Source organism: Tenrec ecaudatus, chromosome 8 (genome assembly GCF_050624435.1).
Source record: "Tenrec ecaudatus isolate mTenEca1 chromosome 8, mTenEca1.hap1, whole genome shotgun sequence".
Classification (NCBI taxonomy): Eukaryota; Metazoa; Chordata; class Mammalia; order Afrosoricida; family Tenrecidae; genus Tenrec; species Tenrec ecaudatus.
In genome coordinates this window covers 131,174,430-131,196,873 of record NC_134537.1, presented here as the reverse complement: position 1 = coordinate 131,196,873, position 22,444 = coordinate 131,174,430, and the positions used below count along the sequence as shown (strand labels likewise).

General features: G+C 38.0%; 1 pseudogene; it reads left to right on the top strand.

Moving 5' to 3' along the window:
- Positions 1-14,727: 14,727 nt before the first annotated feature.
- On the top strand, positions 14,728-15,961 carry LOC142454483 (alpha-enolase pseudogene; annotated as a pseudogene).
- The last annotated feature ends 6,483 nt before the right edge of the window (positions 15,962-22,444 follow it).

Here is a 22,444-nt window from a genome sequence, read left to right as displayed (position 1 = left end):
CAAATTCAAGAGTACATCATTGTGCTCATGAGCGGCATTTATAGGGACCAAGAGGCAGTCATTCAAATAACATAAGGGAACACTGCTTGATTTAAAATCAGAAAAGATGTGTCTTCGTATTGTATCCTTTCACCAAAGTTACTCAATCGTTATTCGGGATATATAATCCCAGATAAAAAGAACATGGCATCAAGGTTAGAGGAAGATTTATCAACAGCTCATAATATGCAAATGAAACAACTTTGCTTGCTAAAAGCAAGGACTTGCTGATGAGAATCAAAGACTGAAGCTTTCAATATGATTTCAAATTAAATTAAAGGAAACCCAAATCCTCACTATTGGACCAGTAGCCAACTTTATGCTAAACAGAAGAAAGGCCTTTTCAAGGACCTCGTTTTGTTGGGATCTGCAGTCAATGACCATGTAAGCAACACTCAGGAATTTGAAACCATATAATGACTTGGGACAAAATCTGCTGCCATAATCCTCGTTAAAGAGTTGCAAAGCAAAGATATCATCAGGCATGCATGAGAGTGTAGGACAATGAATAATGGAGACATCAGAAAAACTGATGCATTGGAATTATGATGTAGGCAAAACATACTGTTATTCAATTGAATGTCAGGGGAACAAACAAATCTGCCTTTAAACAGTACCTCCAGAATGCTCCTTGGAGGGCAAGATAATAGGAGCCATCTCATTGCTTGGAAAAGAACATTGTGCATGATAAAGCATAAAGCCAAACAGAGGAAGACTCCTTACAAAATGGACTGGCATTTAACAAGGATTTTAGGGATTGCACAAGAAGAGGCAGTGTGTTCTTCTATTGCATATAAGGTCACTGAACAGCACCATATTCAATGGTACGGAAAATGATTATCAGTCTCATTGCACAGCAACCGCATTTGATACAATGTTTTACACTCTTTCTTGAAGCACATTGTTCATTTAATCTCTGAGAAATGATTTATTAATTTATACATTTATTTGTTTGTTTATTAATCATTTTATTGGGGGCTCATACAATTCTTAACACAATCCATACATACATCCATGTGTCAAGAACATATGTACATTTGTTGCCATCACCATTCTTAAACATTTGCCTTCTACTTGAGCCCTTAATATCTGCTGCTCATTTCCCCCCTCCCTCCCCACTCCTCCCTACCTCATAAACCCTTCATTATTAATAAATTATTATTATTTTGACATATCTTACACTGTCCGATGTATCCTCCCACCTTCTTCTCTGCTGTCCATCTCCCAGGAAGGAGGCTATACGTAGAGTCTTGTAATCAGTTCCCCCTTTCTACCCCACATTCTCTCCACCCTCCAGTCATCGTCATTCTCACCACTGGTCCTGCAGGAGCCATCTGTCCTGGATTCCCTGTGTTTCCATTTGTCATCTGTACCTATGTACAGCCTCTGGTCTAGCCAGATTTGTAAGGTAGAATTGGGGTCATGATAGTGGAGGAGGAAGCATTTTAGAACTAGAGGAAAGTTATATGTTTCATCACTGCTACCCTGCATCCTGACTGGCTCATCTCCTCTCCATAACCCTTCAGTAAGGGGTGTCCCGTCGGCTACCAATGGGCTTTGAGTCTCCACTCTGCACTCACCCACATGTTCAATGATATGATTTTTTTGTTCCTTGATGCTTAATACCTGATCCCTTCGACAGCTTCTGGTCACACAGGCTGGTGTGTTTCTTCTATGCAGGCTTTGATGCTTCTCAGCTAGATAGCTGCTTGCTTGTTTATCTTCAAGGCTTTAAGACCTCAAATGTTATATCTTTTGATAGCCAGGCACCATTAGCTTTCTTCACATTTGCTTATGCACACGTTTGTCTTCAGTGATCATATCAGGAAGGAGGGCAACCACTGATATGATTTTTAGTTCTTTGATGTCTAATAACTGGTCCCTTCTACACCTCGTGGTCAGCCAAGCTGGCGTGCTTCTTCCATGTGAGCTTTGATGCTTCTCAGCTAGATGGCCACTTGTTTATCTTCAGGCCTTTAAGACCCCAGATGCTATATCTTTTGATAGCCAGGCACCATCAGCTTTTATCACCATATTTTCTTATGCACTCATTTTTTTCAGCAATGAAACGATTTATTTAAGATTTGTTGTGTCACTGATTGCTCTTTATCAGTTTGCATTTCAAACTAATTCTTATAAGAGAATTTTTAGAAGTTGGAGAGCACTCAATTCCTGGACCATCATTCACATACACATAATCTGAATATATTCTATCTAGTCCCATATTTTTTATTCTCTTGTTTGCTGGGCTTCCACGAATATTGATAGTCCTTATCTTATAACAGTCAATGTTGTAATTCAAGATCTTGACACCATCTCTCATTCCTGACATAGTAAACCCTAAGATTTTTCAATTCACATCGGATGAATCAGTCCATTTCAGTCCAATAATACATTGGATGTCAATCATTATGCACTCCATTTTAATTTTAATGACATCTGATTTCTCTAGATTCATATCCCATACATTCAAAAATCCCATAATTAGCAGATGTGTGAATGATAAAGAAAACATCAAAATAAAACGTGACTAATACATAGATTAACTGTACCAAACATAACTAATAAACATTCAACCATTTCAAAAGGTAGCATATGACCAAGACTCAAGGGTACTGAAGGCCAGAGTCTGAGCTGCACTGACAGCATTAGCCAAGAAACCAAGGATCCAGGAATTATTGGAACACCGACTGAAAGGTTTCTACATGCTGATGAAAGACTGGAAGCACTCACTTATCTGTCAAGAAATTTGGAAGACAGCTACTTGGCCAACTGACTGGAAGAGACCAGTGTTTGAGCCAATTCCAAAGAAAGGTGGTGCACGAGAAAACTCAAATTACAGAATACTATTTTTGATATATCATACAAGGAAATGTTGATGATGATCATCCAACAATGGTTGCAGCAGTGCAGAGATATGCCAGAAATTTAGGCTAGGTTCAGAAGAGGCCATTTCTAGGGAGATACCAGAAACTTAGGCTAGGTTCAGAAGAGGCCATTTCTAGGGAGATACCAGAAACGTAGGCTAGGTTCAGAAAAGGCCACAGAACAACGGATATTAGCTGTCTTCAGATGGACCCTGCCAGAAAACAAGGAATGCCGGGATGAGCTTTAATTGTGTTTTATCCACTGCACGAAGGCGCTCGACTTTGTGAATCATAACAAACCATGGATCACATGGAGAAGGGGAATTCCGGAATACTTCATGGTACTCAGGTGGAACCTACATCTGGATCAAGAGGCACTTGTGCAAAGTGAAAAAGGGAATACTGTGAACTTGATCTCTTTGTGGTGATCGTTTTCATATTAATCAATATACCTCATGTCATGGATCACCAGTACAATCTAAATAACGTGTTATCAGTACAAATAGATGCAAAATTGTCAATGCCTTTAAAACTAACAAGATTTAAAAAGCAATGTAGAAAACATCCACACTTTTTTTGTCTAGAAGCAGTTTGCTTCTCACTTCAGAGAAGCAAACCAAATGGAGCCAATAGATGAACAAGTAAAGAGAAGTTGATATCATGAAAATGGACCTCACCATTCCAGAACCACCAATACCGCATGCTAAAGTTGTTTTTCATGATTTATTTTCTTCTAGTTAGCCTGGTCCATATATATTCACAATCACTGTAGTTTAATGGGGCAAATTTTGCTATAAACTGACTGCAACTATCCAGTAATATTATCGTGAAAATCTGTCTTTTCCCAATTCTAATCCTAGCATCTAAGACTACCTGCCTCCTCATTCAGCATGTCTTACAGATAAATTAATTGCATGAGAGCCTGGCACCATAGCCTAAAATAATAGTCATTTTAATGAAATAACTTATTTTCATTAGAAGAAAAGGAATGGCTCATTTTTCCTCATGAGATGATGTCAGTATCCTCCATTGCACACCACCCAACACCAAATAAAAACTAGCAGTACATGATTTTCTTTATCATTGACTATAGAGAACATAGGCCAGCAGCCTTGTTATTACTTTCTTTTATAAAATGAGTCTTGGCTAATTAGCATTTGTATATGTTAATACATGTTTCAATAGAAATTTATTAAATAAGATTTAAGCCTTGTCACTGAGGTAAATGGGGGTTGTCTAATTTAAGCCTGAATTTTTATCTGTAATAATGCCTTTGTCTGGTGCCATGGTTTTATATGAGCTTAATGAGAGTCAGTTTAGCTTATTCTATTGTCCCTTTGTTACATTGTCATGACAATGTTTCACGCAGAACTGTTTTCTATTTCATAGCAGTCTTCATCACTGCATTACCCATACTGCTATTTAATTAATTTCACTAATCATGTATAAAGAGATCCATGAATTATAGTATGTCACCACAAAACTGAGCTGTTCAAACATTTATTTTTACTTTGGGGCACTTATTTATTTACCATGCATTTGCTTTTCATCTTGCATATTTAGGTAAGAGTCATATAACTTGGAGTGCAGTTACCAGCTGTTAAAAATATAGACATCACCTGTGTTCTTCAGTGCACTATTTTATAGAAATAGATTCTTGAATATTTTAATGTTCCTCAATTCACTCACTTGCTTTAGTACCTATATATCATACTGCCTATATTTCTATAATTTTTGTTGATATAATATAATCCAATAGAAAGACAGAGCTTTCTATGACTGCAAAGAGCTATTCTCACAAGGGCAGATCTATGCTGTCCTATCTGGTCACTATGAGTTGGCATGTACTCAATAGCAGTGCACTTGCCTTTTGTTTCAAAGACATTACTTCATATACCATCTTTTATTTGCACTCCACTATGTTATTTTCTTATTCAGAAAAATATTTTCCACAAATTTTTATAACATATATGTATATATACATAACAACATATGTGTATATATGCATATATATGTATATATATAAATATATAAACAGATTCAAATTCTTAGTCCCAGGCCAAAAAAAAAAAAGAATGGATGAGTACAGTGGATGCACTTACTGTGCTGTAACAATTTATTAGCCTGGTATACCATCAGGTGTATGACACACTAGAGACTTGGTCTCATTTGAAGAAACAGTTTTGGAGAAGAAAGTATCCTTTTAAAAATAAAGAAACTCCTCCTATCCAGAGTTGAGGAAGGGGAGGAAAGTGGTTACTAAACAGAGGGCGTTGGAGAGATGAGAGCAGAAGATCAAAAGAGATAAACCTGACTTGAACACTTGAAACTTTGCCAGTTGATTCCCCCTCTGAGGCATATGGGACATGATCTGGTTTTCAACATTTTCTATAATTTTGTTTTGATTTTTCATATTAGGCTGAATCTCAGAGGTGTTTTGTCATTGTGGCCACCATTTATACGTTGTCTTATATGTCTTTCAGTTTATGAAGGCCAGGACTAATGAAGCTTTAGGGACAGCAAGTAGAATAAGGGTTTCAATGATGAGAGGGTGCCAGGTGGGGGTTGTAGAGTAATGGGAGGGGGAAGGGAGGGAGACAGTTACATAATCTCCTGTCAACTTGCAAAGAGGTGGAGTCTAGCCCGTCAATTGGGTCACAGCTTGATGGCCTCATTTGGAAGATGGAAGGAGAAAAATAGCTCACTGGAGCCAGATCCACTCTCTGCTTGATTTTGCTGCTGACAAGCTACATGGAGCTACACTGATGGGGCCAGAGCCCTGGAGCTGGTGGAAATCTATGCCAGCCATGAGATGCTTCCACTGCCACTGTGTCACAAGACTTTCCACCCACTGACCTGTGATCTTTCAGCATTCCATGTCATTGCATGTGTTGCATGAGTCTAAAGAGGAATATATAAACTGGTTTCAGACATATGAGCTAATATCGGACTCATGGACTTGATCTGGACTGGGCTGGGGTGTTTTATAAATATACAATTTCCTTTAAGATAAAGCTTTTTTAAATACACATCTGAGTTTCTATGAATTTGTTTTTCTAGTCTACCTTGACTAACACAGGGGATACAAGGGAGATGATGTCAAGGAGGACAGGAAAACAATGAATGTTGGAAACTAATTGTGGTAGCAATTGTGAAATCCTGCCTGATGTGATTGAACTATGGAATGATATATGTATAAACTCCCAATTAATAATACATTAAAACAACTATATAAAAAGAAAAACATGCAAGGTTACTGATGTAAACCAAAGAAAGAAAGGAAAAAGGAAAGAAAGAAACATAAATCTATATGCCCACGTAATTTAAAATAACCATTAAATTATTAAATAGAACAGAATCCTTTAAACATTATTTATCATCTCTTTTCTGTTAAGGGTAGATTTGACAAGTAAATTAGTACTCTTGCTTGTTTATAACGTAATTGTCATCCTAGTGCTCATATTTTACGATCCCATTTTATTCTCTAAGGTCAGCAAAATGGTGACCTTAAGAACAAGGTGCTAAGAATCCAACCAGGTGTGCAGAAGGTCATGGATGACAGTGACCCCAACATTCATTTGTGGAAACTACATAGGAAACAAGGCTCAAGGGAACTCTCTCTATTAGCAATTGAGAGATGGGAGGGGGCAGATACTAAACAGAGTGCATTGGACAGATGAGCATAGAAGTTTAAAGGCATAACTGACGTGAACAGTTAAAATTTTATCAGTTGATTCCCCCGTCTGAGGCATGCTGGACCTGATCTGCTTTTCAATGTTTTCTGTATCTTGTTTTGTTGTTGTTTGTTCATATTATGGTGTATCTCAGAGGTGTTATGTCACTAGAGGTCACCGTCTTGAAGTTGTTATAAGTTTTCCTTGTTTCGGTATATGAAACTCAAGACTGATTAACTTAGCAAGTAGAATAAGGGTTTCTGGGACCAGGGGCTAGAGTAGTGGGGGGCAGGGGGGAAACTGATTGGGAAAGCAATATTAAAATTCTGCTTGATGTGATCGAATTGTGGAGTGATATATATATATATATATTCCTAATTAACAATAAATTAAAAAAATAAGTTGTCATTTTGGAGAGAAGCTTTGACCCTATGCATTTCCATGTCTTGAAGACATGTTTGATCTTGTTTAGCACATCACAATACAGGTACTATGCTAGAGACATGTTAAAAGTTCATGAAAGTCAGAACATGTTTCACCAGTTAGAATTGAAATATTTGAGCCATGTTTATAAAATAACTAAAATCCCCAATATTCAGTGACCTAATGTAGTTTTTATGAAGAGATTAAAATGAAGGAAGACCATACGTGTTTTTTTCTTACAGTTCCATATTAAAAGACATGAATGTACTACAGCTGGCAAAAATAAGCCCTTTATTATGACTTTCTAGAAATCTGAAAGTAGTAATAGGTGGAAGGTCTTGCTAAGTTAATGTTGTTATTGTCTGTTATTTTATGGACTTCAACTTCTAGTGATTTTGCAAGACTAAGTAGAACTGCTTCATAAAGTTTCTTTGGTTTTAATCTTGCAGGGAGCTTTCCCCCAGATTGCATCTCCTGCTGAGCAGTTCTGGGGTTCCATTTCTGACCTTCAGTTAGGCAGCCAGGTCAGTAGCCAAGAGTTTAACCAGTGCCATCCAGATTCTTAAAAAGTGACACGTTCAAATCAGTGACGCATTCCCATGCTTTATGGAGCATTACTAGTACTTCATGGTGGGGAAACAGATTTTGCAACTTTTCATTGAAATAGAACTTTAAGGAGACAATTAAAAAAAAGGCAATTCTATCTTTTCCAATTTTCACCATCCATTTTAATAGAGCAATAAAAACTTCTCTTTTTGAAGAATCTTGGTAGGCCCAGGAGATTGAAATCTCCTAATTTACTCCTCTCAGATAGCTACTATTTCTGATTGTGATTTACTGCAAGTTATCGTTTTGTCTCAAAAGATAATTTTCATAAATGCTAAATAAAAATCAAACTTGCTATGACTCAAACACAAAGCAAGATACATATCTGCTATCAGACTTTTTAGACCTGAGGCAAGAGGAGAGATTTAGGTTCCAGCGAGGGAAGATCCTCTCATCTCTGAGGGGACATTTGGCAGTGCCTGGGTTTCATTTTCAGAACTGCAGAGTGGTGCTACGGATACAATGAATGATAGCCAGGCTCCAGGTACACAGGCGGCCGCAGAGGCCACCTGTCACGGAGTGGTTGTGCAGCACCAATCGACAATATTGTGGAGGTCAAGAAGGCCTCTTTTAGACTTATCAATGCTTTCAAAAGTAGTATGTGATCAAAACGTGCCCCCCCCCCCTTGGGAACCTTAGGGGGAGAAAGAAGCAAAACTCCATACACCCATTTTACATTTCGGACATCTGTGTTGTATGTGATTGGAGATTGTCTCGTTTTAATATCTGTTGTGTGTTTCAGTGCCTGCTGGGATAAGAGCCACTTGTTTCTTTCATAATTGTCACAGGATAATTGCCAGATGGGGATGCTGAGAAGGACAGCAGGGAGAAGGAAAAAAAGCAACTGCGCTGAGTGCTTTCTTTCACAATCGACTTTTTGTCTTTATAGGGTAAATAAGATGATCCAATGTTTCAAATACTTCAGATCCTTCTTTGGCTACAAGGAAGAAGGATTTCTTCTTGCAAAATACCCATGAGTATTGAGCAGATATAACATATATGTGTACATGTTATTTCTATATAACTCAGTTAACACAGTGATTATAAACGGGTGGCTGCTATCAGAAAGGTGAGCAGTTCAAAGCCATCGGCTGCCCTGCAGCCGAGAGACGTGGCAGGCTGCACCTTCAACTACGCACTGCCTTGGAAATCATCCGGGGAAGTGCTAATCTATCTTATATGCCTGCTGTGAATTGAGAAGGCTTCGATGGCCATGGGTTTTAGCACAGCTTTAAGATTATTAAGTGATCAGAGTTTACTCACGAGGCAATGTTTGGATTATTTCTATAACTTCTCTGCACTCTGGAGGAAAGAATTCTTTGACAATATAATTTCACAAAATACAAACTCAAATCAGAAATGACAATGCTCAGTCCTTTTTTGTTCTCAAAATTCTGAATTTGATTTAAAGCTCTACTCTGACTGACATCTACTAGGTTGCTTGCTGCCTGGGAAGAAGCAAGGGATGAAGGGATTCTTCTCTGCTCTTTTCCATTCACTTTTCCCCAAGCTCTGAGTTGGAATACAAGGAGGCACTGCCCCCCCAAAAAATGTTTCCTAATTCTGGCTGATTGTTAAAGTTTGTTCTTTTGCAAGTTATTGAAGTCTAGTGTACACTCTCCTGGCATCTCTGGATTGTCTTTAATGCTTTGCTTCTTCTATGACATTGGCAATGCTTAGTTTTCCTCTGAATACTGCCTGGTCCATCAATGGAAATTTGCCTGGGTTTCCAGGCATTTCTAGGCTGTCTTTCTCTCCCTCACATGACAGTGTCACCCAAACACAGTGACACGTGTCAGTAGCAACCACTGAATCCACTACCAACATTTTTGTGCACTGAATCCATCTTTTCCTCCAAATTACCTGGAGGCAATCATAAAAAACAAACAGCACCCCAATTCCATGGACACACATCAAGCTCCTTCAGGATGACTTTTGAATCCACACCCACTCCCTTACTGAGCCATCTCCTCCCCAACTGTCCACAGGTGGCAGGGAGCTCTGGGGGTCAGGGCATAGCCACAGTTGCCTCTGGCGCAGTCTCAAACTCTTCACCCTTCTCAGCTTATACTACCCTTCTTGGATCACCTTTATCATTCTTTATGACTAACATTCATTGTCAGTTTGTGGCATGCATCAACTCTATTGGCAACGAGGATATCAGAATGATAATTTTCTCATTACACCCCATCGCATAAAAATTTGAAAATCTTTTAGAACAATATCACAGAGATATAATTTTAATTATGAGTCTTTCTTTCTGATAATTAAAACAATTGAACAACTAATCTGAGAGTGTCTTAAATGTTATCACCTTTTAAGATATATTTTTGTCCTAATAAGGACCATATCAAGCTTCAAATCATATAATAAAGTAGATAAAAACTGCTTTTAGAGGCATCAGTTTCCAAAGGAAAAATGATTTTTTTCTGTAATGTTCATATTTTAAAATACATACATATATATGCTATTTGTACTGATTATATTTAAAATTTTTATTTTGGGAAGTAAGATTAAGTGATGGATGATAAAATAAAGAAACCAAGGAAGCTACTGTAAACAAAATTTTTTTCAATGCATAGCTATCTAACACTGTTTTTCAGACAATACACAGCTTGTTCTGTTCATATTTATCCTGCTGATCTGGAGGATAAAACTGATACTTCACTGCAGGGGCTGCACTAACTGGAATGAGGTATTGTGTTTGCAGGACCTCTGCTCTTCTTTGCAAAGAAAAGTGACTCATAAAGTTAGAAAAGGTCATCATGAAAAATACCTCCAATTTGCAGGAATAGTGTCGGGCTTGCTGAAGCCTGGTGAACAAGCACAGGATAGAAAAGTGGGAATGTCCTCCCACAACAAACACACAAACAACAATTATTCCTAGATTATGCTTTAAAATATAAAATGAAGACTGTATGTCAGAAGAATGTTAGTGTGTCCTGAAGGACGGTGATTTTTGTTAAAGTGAAAAATTAAAATTTTGAATTTTTTCTATTTATAATATGAGCACATACGTACATAGAATGTTTCCCCTTAACTGTATCTTATTCCACATTCAATTTTGCATCAAGTGTTGTAAATGTGTTATTAAAACCTTGACTTTGCATTTTGACTTTGGCTTCCTTACAAACTATTACTAATGATTATTTTTATGAATACTTAATTATATTTTTTATTATTTAGAGGCAACAGTTGCTTACATTTCCCTGTCATTTTCCTATGTTCCCTATAAGCCTTCACTTTCTGGTATGATTTTCCTTCTAGCTGAAGTATACCTTTATTTGATTCTCTGGAAATTGTTCATTTGGGGGGGAAATCAGTTCTTAGTTATCTGAAAACATGTTTATTTCTCTCCACTCTACTAATTGTTAAATTGGATGACAATATGAGTTCATCTTAATTTCCTGGCATCAGGGAATGAATTTCTAAGATAGACTTTTCTTCTTCAACTGAGGATCGTGAAATCCTATAGACTTAGTGTACCTTTGACTACACTTGAGGGCCTTGGCTATTGTGGGAGCCAAAGGATCGTTACACACCATTGACACACGTGTCAATATAGGCAATGTCTTCTATTTAGGAATTGAACCATAAGGACTTCCACAAAGAGAATTTTTACCAGGAATATTATAACATTTTTATTGAATATTTTCTGTTTTTTCATGCACATTTTAAAATATTCATGGTAACCCATGCGACATTTTCTGAGTTGTAGAATCATTAAAAATGATAATCGGCAGTAAATGAAAAAGTCTGATATTGTCAAATAAATTTGGTAAGCATGATCAAGACTATTTTTTATATCCTCTGTTCAAAGTATAGGGAAAAGAACTGTTAAATAGTAGAATGAGATTCATCTCAAATATGCATAAAGCATTATGGATCAGTGAATCAAAATATATAACATACTTTTATGTAGATTGTTGCTTGTTACATCTGGAAAAAACTAGCTTGTAAAACTAATGCACCATGCTCTAATTTTCAGGGAGAGAACAGGTGAAATAGAGATCTAGCAAATAAACTATATGTTTTATATCTAGCACTAGAATCTATCAGTTTACCACTCAATTTAATTTTCAAATATTAAATTACCTAATTAAAATATAATGAGCCCTACAGATTTCTCATATAAATTAACTCTCACCGCTAGTTATATTATTAACCTTTTTATTATACTTGTTTGCTCTACAATGAAATTAATTTACAGTTAGGATATTAATCATCACTAAACTGAATCTTATAGATGGGCTTCCTGGGCTTGATCTGTAATAGTTAAAATCTGTCTTATACAATATTTGTCCCTTTCTGATTGTCTAAGTTCTCCCAGCATCATGGTTTCCAGGTCAATCTATGGGGTGTTTCATCCCTGATTTTTAAGAATTCATACTGTGTCATTGTGTGTGTGCACCCGGGTTTCTTTATCCATTCTTCTACTGACAGGGACCTGGGGTGTTTCTGCCTTCTTGCTATTGTGAACTGCGCTGCAGTGAGCCTGGGAGAACATAGGAGTCTGCGTTGATGAGTTTGCTACTGTAAAGATGCACCCCCAGATGAAGGCAAACTTCTGCTCTCACATCATGCAATCTTCTAACCCAACATCCCACGCAATGAGGCATGGAGCCTGCGCAGTGCCCAACAACCATCTGTAACTCCCTTTCTAGAACCATCTGAAAACCAGGCTGACAGAGCAGCCCTCACTTCATCTGGGGTCAGTTTCTCAAGATTGGGGAGGAAGGAGGAGACCCTTCAGTTGCTGACAAACAGCAATGTTCTAAGGTCCCTGGAAAACAACAGATGTGCCTACAATGGTGACATGTGAACCTTACGGAAAATTCAAGTCACAATGAGGGAGATGGGTCATGATACATGGCTCAGAGAAGGCAATTACACTTCTGTTGGTGGGTAAGCGGGGTGGGTAAGCATATTGCTATTGGAGGGAAACACTTAAAAATGCTTATGTAGAACATAAGGATGGAATATTCCCTGTATTATGTCCCTAATTGGACATATTGATCTAGTTTCTATCCAGCCATCGGTGACCCAGGCCAAGTGCTATAGACTACTGGACTTTAGACTCGGTCCTTTTGAGCTAGACAGCATACCTCATATCCTACACTAGGAGAAGTTCATGTGGAAACTAGGTTTTACCTCAAGTTTAACTGTGGCAGAGGAACCACAATGCTCCCTCAGATTTAAGGCTGAAAGTCCCTGATGTATGAAGAAGCTGATGACTGCTATTTTCAGTGTTATGACATTGCTGGTTGTTGGATTTTGGTGCCCAATGAATGGTGGCCCAGGGAGAGCATTTCTTTACTATTTTATTGTTCTTGCTTTCTTATATCATGCATTAGTCTGGTAGGAATGGTTCTGGCTTTGTGATGAGTTTTATTGAAAGATTTGCCCTATCAACATCCCCCAATGTTCATGTATATAGTATTTAGTCCCTTAGGAGATTAACACTACAAGTCAATAATTCATGCATAACAGCCTAAAAGAAGCTTATACTTGTATAATTGTCTAATCTCACCACTGTTTTAAATTCTGCACTATTGACTCAATTATTGACACTATCAATAGAATTACCTTATGCACAAGGGGGATGATTGTAACATTCTCTGTCATAAAAAGAAAATTATATTTCTAAAGTTAACCAGATACATATATAAAACATAGATATATGAAAGCATCTTGGCTCCCAATTAATCATAGGTTTAATACAAGAACAATTTGGTCTTATGACATGGCCCTACTCAATAGTCGCTCTCATGAAGAGATCACTGAAAATATGCGTGTTATAGAAAATTGTGGTAAAAAAACAAACAGCTCTCCACTATTAGAAATAATAGTGTCTGGGACCTTAAAGGCTTATTTTAAAGCAAGCAACCATCTAAATGAAGCATCAACTAAATCTACATCTAATATTATAGATAATAAATTCCAAATTTGAAGGGAGAATGGTATTTAAGCTTAAATTGTGCACATCTGATCTTCAAAGGCTATGGACGACAGTGGACGCCCAAAATCCACTTTCAGGACCACCCAACCCCCTCCAGATTAGTCCTCTGGCAAATTCACTCTCAGGGATATGCATAGCCTTGATGTTAGGCATGTAAAATCAATTGGAGCAGATACGTTTAGGTTAAAATGTAATACCTTATCATTGAACTACTTTGGGGCCTATTTTAAAATTATGTCTGTTTTTAATATATTTTGCTTTCTTTTTTATTAAGGTTTTCTTTATTTGTCCTGGTGCATGTTTCTGGGCCCTTTGTTTCTGTTTTGTTCCCTGTCTGTGTTTTGTATGATTTGCTGTATGTGGAATCCAGGATAAGTAATTCTATATAGACAGAACCTGGACTGTAATTATCCCAGGGTATGGCAGAGGAGGTTGAGGGGAAATTAGGAGCTAAGAAAATTGAGAACCCGAATAAAATGTCCTGAAATTATCCGTGGTGATGAATGCACAACTCTAGTATAACTGAAAGATGAAATGTATGACACGGGATGCATATGCCAATGAAACCATTTTTTAAAAATTAAAAAAACAAAACATCTCTCTCTACCCTGACCGCCAAAAGAAAAAATAAAATCTATCTTTGAAGATGGAAAGCCAGAGTGCTCCTTAGCATCAAGGATGGCGAGACTTCATCTCACCAACTGTCGCCATGTCAGAAAAGACCAGTCCCTGGAGGACATCACGCGTGGTAAAGTGGAGGGGCAATGAAAAAGTGGATGGATCGACACAGCGGCTACAATAATGGACTCCAATGTAAGGACAATTTTGAGGACGATGCACAATCAAGCAGGGTTTTATTCTGTTGCTCATAGGGCAGCTATGAGTTGGAACCCAGTCAATTGCATCTCATGACAATAATGCCACTATGGCTGAGGGCCTTTCCAGAAAGAACACTGTGCAATCTCAACGCCAGAAAATGTTCTTTTCAGATTACATGAAATTTATAATCTGTGAAGTGATAAATAAAGGCAAGAATTCTTAGTATTTTTTGTAATGAGAAATATGCATTTGGGCAGCATCCGCCCTCTGCTGACCCAACACCCGTCTAGGTGTCTACAGCCTCCTCCACTTCCTTCCTGAGCGACGAGAACCAGCGGCCAGAAATCCATCATGTCTATCCTCAAGGTTCACGCCAGAGAGATCTTTGACTCCCGTGGAAATCCCACCGTTGAGGTCGATCTTTACCGCCAACGGGCTCTTCAGAGCGGCCGTGCCCAGTGGGGCCTCAACTGGGATCTATGAGGCCCTGGAGTTCCGGGACAATGATAAGACCCGGTATCTGGGCAAAGGTGTCTCAAAGGCTGTTGAGCACATCAATAAAACAATTGCGCCTGCCCTGGTTAGCAAGAAGCTGAATGTTACGGAACAGGAAAAGATCGACAAGCTGATGATTGAGATGGATGGAACTGAGAATAAATCAAAATTTGGTGCAAATGCCATTCTGGGAGTGTCCCTCGCTGTGTGCAAGGCCGGAGCTGTTGAGAAGAGAGTCCCCCTATACCGTCACATTGCTGACTTGGCTGGCAATTCCGAAGTTATCCTGCCCGTTCCTGCTTTCAATGTGAACAACTGCGGCTCCTACGCCGGCAACAAGCTGGCCATGCAGGAGTTCATGATCCTCCCCTTCGGAGCAGCCAACTTCAAGGAGGCCATGCGCATCCGGGCTGAGGTGTACCACAACGCTATTGGGAAAGCTGGTTACACCGACAAGGTGGTGATCGGCATGGATGTTGCTGCCTCCGAGTTCTTCAGGTCTGGGAAATACGACCTAGATTTTAAGTCTCCTGATGACCCCAGCAGGTACATCTCACCTGACCAACTGGCAGACCTGTACAAGTCCTTCATCACGAACTACCCAGTGGTGTCTATCGAAGACCCCTTCGACCAGGATGACTGGGACGCTTGGCCAAAGTTCACTGCCAGTTCAGGGATCCAGGTGGTAGGGGACGATCTCACAGTGACCAACCCGAAGCGAATCGCCAAGGCCGTGGACGAGGAGTCGTGCAACTGCCTCCTGCTCAAAGTGAACCAGATCGGCTCCGTGACCGAGTCTCTGCAGGCGTGCAAGCTGGCCCAGTCCAATGGGTGGGGCATCATGGTGTTTCATCGTTCTGGAGAGACCGAGGATACTTTCATTGCTGACCTGGTGGTGGGACTCTGCACTGGACAGATCAAGACTGGTGCGCCGTGCCGATCTGAGCGCCTGACCAAGTACAACCAGATCCTCAGAATTGAAGAGGAGCTGGGCAGCAAGGCCAAGTTTGCTGGCCAGAAGTTCAGAAATCCCCTCGCCAAATAAGCTGGGCAGGCAGACCTCTGGTAGCCCCTCCCTGAGCTTGTGGGCATTCTCTCCGCTTCACTAGAGCTGCCCTGCAGCCAAGCCAGAGCAGCTGACACCTGTTGGAACCCCAGCTTTGTGGCCCTGTGACTCAATTCCTTGCCCTTCTTGAGAGCTTCCCACCAAGTGTCCCAGTGTCATCCCGAGGTGTCAACAGGCAACATCCCCAGTGGTTTTGTTTGCAAAATAAACATCAGTGACCCCTAGGGAAAAAAAAAGAAATATGCATTTGTCTGCAAATACCTTATTTTTTAAAGACTACTAATATGTAACTTGCTACATGGGAATAAGTTTAGTGTTGATACTTAATTACAAAATCAAATGTCAGAAAGAAAATGTTAAAATACTATACATAATATCAATTATTATACAATGCTCTGCATATGTATGTGTTTTCTATATGGTGCCTGAATTGTAAAGATATTTAAGTGATGAAAAGTGTTCACTATATTACATCCTTTAAGTGAAACCTATAAAAATGCATTCCTAATGTGATTTTCAAAAATAGTATCAAAATACACATGAAAATTTCAAATAGAATAACTCATTCCCTTTAAAACTGATCAAATATTTGTGATTTTTCATAAAAAGAAGTAAATATTAAGTTCAATTTTAAATGTTAAAAATGACCAGATATATCTATATATACATATATGTAGATATTGCTCTCAGAGTAATATATGGCCAAGTTCACAAACATGGAAAATCTTTTCCATTTTCAATATTGTATCAGAGAAATTTGATATGGAGTACTTCATGAATGTTGTTTGATAAACATTGTATATAGAATGAAACATTTCCCAGTCCTGTGGCCCCATCATGATCCTTGCTGTACTTTATTATGTTTCTTTATTATTTCCCTTACTATGTTTACTGTGTATAGACTTCAAATCTATGTGGCTCAACTTTTTTTGTACTATATTGGAAAATACCTTAAGGTGATCCACAGTGTTTTGATTGTCAAATTTTTGTAGGTAGATTGCCAGGTTTTTCTTCCTAATCTTAATCAGGAATCTCTGCTGAAACCCTGTCTGTCACCATGGAAACCCTCTTGATATTCAAATACTAGTGGTATTGCTTCCATCAATATAGCAATATGTAAGCCATCACAGTAATAACTGAGAGACAGGTATTGTGTTTCATAATAAGTACATATATTAGGTAAAATACATTTAAAAGTCTATTGAAGAAGTGTTTGTAACCAATTTTACAGCTCCCTAAAGTAATTTTCTTACTTTTAAATCTAGTCTTTGAACTTCATCAAATACCTAATGAGCCTCTCTGAAACTGAAAATAATTCATGATAATTTAACATGGAGTTAAAATGACATGATTTAGGTAGAAAATGAGTACTTGTTTTAGTCTACTTATTCTATATAACAACTAATTAGCCCTGGGAGCATAAAGGGTTAGGCACTGGGATACTAAGTGCCAAGTTGGCAGTTCCACTCACCAGGTGCTCTTTGTGAGAACTCACCAGCTGTTCCTTGCCAGAAAGCAGAAGCGTTCTGCTGTCATACAGATGTAGTCTTCAGAATACTCTATGGAGTCAGTATTTTGATTGATTCGTGGCAGTGGGTTATATATCACACCAGACTAAATTTCGTGATTTCATGGACTCTGCTGTGCTCAATCCATAGCAGTGATGAAAGTAACTAACATATGTTGGCACTTAGCATTGTTAACTGCATGAGTACATAGTTAAATGAATAAAACAATACTGAATCTGGGCATTCTCATTTGTCAGCTCAAAATCATGACAGTCTTGTTTTTCTCATTTTATCTCCTCTCCTACCTAGCGCTGCCTAATAACTAACTTTCATATATCTTTACTAACATCTTAAATATATTTGGTTGAGTTGTTTTATATTAAAAAGGCAAGTCATCTTTTAAAATGTCACTCAAAGCTCCTAAATACATAATACTTTAAAATTTGTATTTGAATATGTTCACACTCTAAAGGCAGGTTTTTTTAAGGCACCAAATGAAAGGACTCTAAAATCTATCTTATTAGCCCAGGAATTTTCTTATTATTTTTATAATATCTAAATGTATTCTTCTCCTAAAAGAAAAAAAAATTCATGTTTGGCAATGCACTCTTTTCTTCATTACAAATGTAACAGTTACCAAGCAGGCATGCTTAATCCATCATGTAATTGTCAGTTTGTCTTCTATTTTAAAGCCTTTCATTGTGATCTAGATGAAGGTTTATACAGAAGATCAGTTGTTCATTCAAAAACCCACACTCAACTTTTCATCTCATGATTGCAATTCTTACATTGAAGCATCACTGATCCTACATCCTATGTTTCCATTTCCATTCATCTTCATTGTTAACTTTTGGGTAAATAATTCCCTTTTAATTTACAGTGGTTGATTATTCTAAGGAGCTTATAACTCAGTATGTTATTCTTTTCTTTATAGATCAGTCTATTGCTTGGTGGAAATTTGGGTCATGGGACCGGGTCATTTCCAGACGGAGAAGGAAACTACATGCGGTAACCTCAGGGATCCCACCAGTCTCTGCATGGCCTTTGCAGTAGGAACTTCTTTATCCTTGCTATGTTTCTGCTAAATAATATTCATAACCTTCTTCTTCCTCTTTTACTTTAGCATTGGTATTAATCATTCTATAATTATTAATCAATATAATTAGTGATTTTAATGCCATAATCTAAAAATTGTCCCTTGCTAGTTAGCATAGCTCATATAGTACAATCACGGGTTATTTGAACATGCAAAATTATTATCATGCAGCACACATAGGGTATTCACAAATAGTGATCTTCCCATAGATATCACGTGCTGGTGATTGGAATCAGAACACACAAACTCTCCCTGAGTATCAGTGCATAAAATGTAGATAGCAAGCACTATATAGAAATATATATTTAAAATATTTAATACAGTAAGGATTAGACAAAGATATTTTAACAACCTACGGTAATATAATATAATCATGCACGCAAAAATTGAGGAGGAATTGAAGAAGTTGCTGATGAAGATCGAAGTTTGTAACCTTCAGTGTGGATTACAACTCAAGATAAGGAAAATGCTCACCACTGGACCATGATAAGTGGAGAAAAGTTTGAAGTAGTCAAGGATTTTTGTCTTTCTTGGATCCACAATTGATGCTCATGGAAGCAGCACTCAAGAGATCAAAAGACATTGCATTGGCTTAATCAGCTGCAGTAGGTCTCTTTAGAACATGGAAGAGAAAGGATGCTTCTTTGAGGATTAAGGTGCACATAACCCAAGCCATGGCGTTCTCTTTGCATCATCTGCATATGAAAGTTGGACCTTGAATAAGGAAAGCCATAGAAGAATGAATGCATTTCAATGATGAGAATGGCAGAGGACCACACAGTGTCTCATTCAGTTGTGAATAGGGTTGCTACGGGTTGAAGCTGATATGAAGTCATCTAACAACAGAAGAGTCTATGTTTACTCATACATTACTGAAAGCATGTGTCTTAGGTTCACAGAAAGCCAATTATGTGAAGCGTTATATATAGGGTTCTTGTAATCTCAGTTCTTGTCATCTCAGTTCAGATGTGACCTGCTTGTATCTGGTCTCTTTTATGTGGGCAAAACCCTGAATAGATACTCCACCCCCATGTTTCTGTGGGCAGATTCCTTCTGTTCTCTGGACATGCCTCCCTATGTTTCAGGTGCTGTTTCTGCCTCTATGTGGGCTTGCTCTCAGCTGTGGGGATGCTCGTGGTCTCTGTTGCTTTAGATGCTCTCTATCCTTCAGTGTATTACTGTATGCAGTCCTCACTTCTCACCACATCTGCTACCTTTTCAGTGGATACTGGTGCCTTCTAGCATCTAGGCCTCAGCTGCCCTTTTATTTGGGTCAGTATTCAATCATATTCAGATTTTCTGTTATTCCCCCTGCAAGGCTGTTCTGAGGAAGTGCAGAACACTTCTCTGAGTTGATGTCTCCATCCTGAAACAAGAATTTGGGTGCTGCTCTTTGTAAGCCTTGACAATATATGGTCTGGGGTAAGCGTTGAACTGCCAACTGCAAGTTCAGTGATTAAAATTCAACAGACAAGGATAGTGAGACATCATCTCACATCTTTGGGCATGTTGTAAGGAGAAACCAGTCCTTGGAGAAGAACAACATCCTTGATAAGGTAGACAGGCAGCATAAAAAGAGGGAGGTCCTAGACAAGCTGGATTAACACAGTGTCTGTCGGCAGTAATGGGCTCAGCCAGACAACGATTGTGATGACATACGACTGGACAGCGACTTACTCAGAACTGGCAGGGCAGCACTAACAACAGCTATCACCTATGGGTGCAAAATATGTTAAATATTCATAACTACACTGATAATAGTAAAATCATCTGAACCTCACAGATCCATCCTTGACTCTAATGAGCACTCCGGTTGTACTTTTTCCAAGACAAATCGGTTGGTGTTTTGGCAGTCCGTGGTACTTCCAGTTCCCTTCACCAGCAGCATAATTCAAATGCTTCGATGATCCTTGAGACGTTCTTATTTTGTCTTTCTTGGATCCACAAGCGATGTTAATGGAAACAGCAGTCAACAGATCAAAAGATGCTTGCTTCACAATATTTCTTCAATGTGTTAAAAGTCAAGGATGCTATTTTGAGGAATAAGGTGGCCTGGCATTGAAACCCATGGCATCTTCAATTGCCTCACATGCATGTGAAACTTGGACATTGAATAAGGAAGCAATTAGGATACCCACTTTGCAATATTATACCGATTTAATCTCTACCTATAGGATTGATGAAGTGTTCTAGGGAGTGGTTATTTATTCATTAGACTTGGAGCAGGTTGAATCCAGTTAGCCCTCTGTAGAATAAAAGTGAAGCGGTCTGCTCTCTTAAAGATTTGCTTTCAGGAGTCCTACGGATCAGTTCTACTCTGTTCTATTGAATCAGGATAAATTGAAATGGACTAAGTGGCAGCGCGCTTTCTTTGTTTGTTCTGCGTTTAATGGTAATATCAATAGATCACATGTGGATGGAGTTGAAACGAATAAAAACACATAATTTTAGGACTATAAAATCATACAGTGCTTTGGAATAAAGGAGAATGCACAGCTAGATGCAGGGGAGTGTTAAAATTAAAATGGTTGGGAGAGCAAGTGTTCAATATTCAGGATTAATGACATAATTAACACTATTAATAACATTTTAATAGCATGCTTCTTATTTAAACATTTTTACATTGTATCCTAATTTAAGTATACCAAGGCATGAGACACTTTTTAAAAAATTGAATTCTTAACATAGTCTCCTTCACCATTTCACCAGACATACTTATTAATGGTTTAGAATAAACACACTCTGCCATAGTTTTATTAGTAAGTGGCAATGACTTAGACTGTGGCTACAAAATTGACATGCCATTGCATTAATAACAGTGCCAACGAGGCCATTTAAACTCTACTCTATGGGCATTTACACTGGAGGACATATAGAAAAGCTTTCAAATTTTAATATATTTATTTTGGCATAGTTGGCACTGTGCTTCTGAACTGTTCATCTCTTTCAACCAATACAGCAAAATGTCAGTGTCTTCATTTGGAGCATATAATAGGCTTATGTCCTGAAACAATAAAGTTCTAATAGCCTGTCTGTTATGTGGTTCCGCTATAGAAATTCAACGTGAACAAGTTGTTGCATGCCCTTCTTTTGCTCAAGGTTTTCTACAAAACGTCCTTTCCATTTATATTTGAAATGTTAATCACACTTCTAATTGTTTGCTGTAAAGTTAACTATATATACTAGACAAGTTTCCCATTGATTTTAATCAAACTAACTAACAAGAATAACAACAACAACAAACCCACCCTGTCATCAAGTCGATTCTCACCCATTGCAACCATGTAGGCCAGAGTAAAACCATGTCTTTGGGTTTCTGTAAGTCTCTCAGAGCAGAAAAACTCATCTTCATCCTGAGGAGTGACTGAGGGGTTTGAACTGCTTATTTTGGGCTTAGCAGCTCAACATGAATCCCACAATGTCACCAGTGATACTTGAACCATTGCGTTATAATTTGCGTTAATTTTTCACTATTTGTATACTTAGTGACAAGAACATTATATTTGTAATGTAAAGAAAATGATTAGTGGCCTTATATGCAATATCGATTTAACTTTCAGAGACAAATGTAAGATTTGTAATAATTTTGCATTTTCAGTGTAAATAGAGAAATGTTCAGACATGGAAAAAGATTTATTCTAATTTCATCTTTCCATCAATAGTAATATAAAATGCCATTCACCCACATAAAAATTTCTTCTACTTAACTATTTTCTATGGTTTTTCATTTCTATGATACCATGGATACTATATTATTAAATATAAATACCTCACATATCAGCATATTTCATTTCCAAAAAATTATACATTTTTAACACATTCCACATGATCTAATCCCGTTCAGATTTGTTCTGACTATTGTTCTTTGCTGTATTAAAGCAATACCTATGGC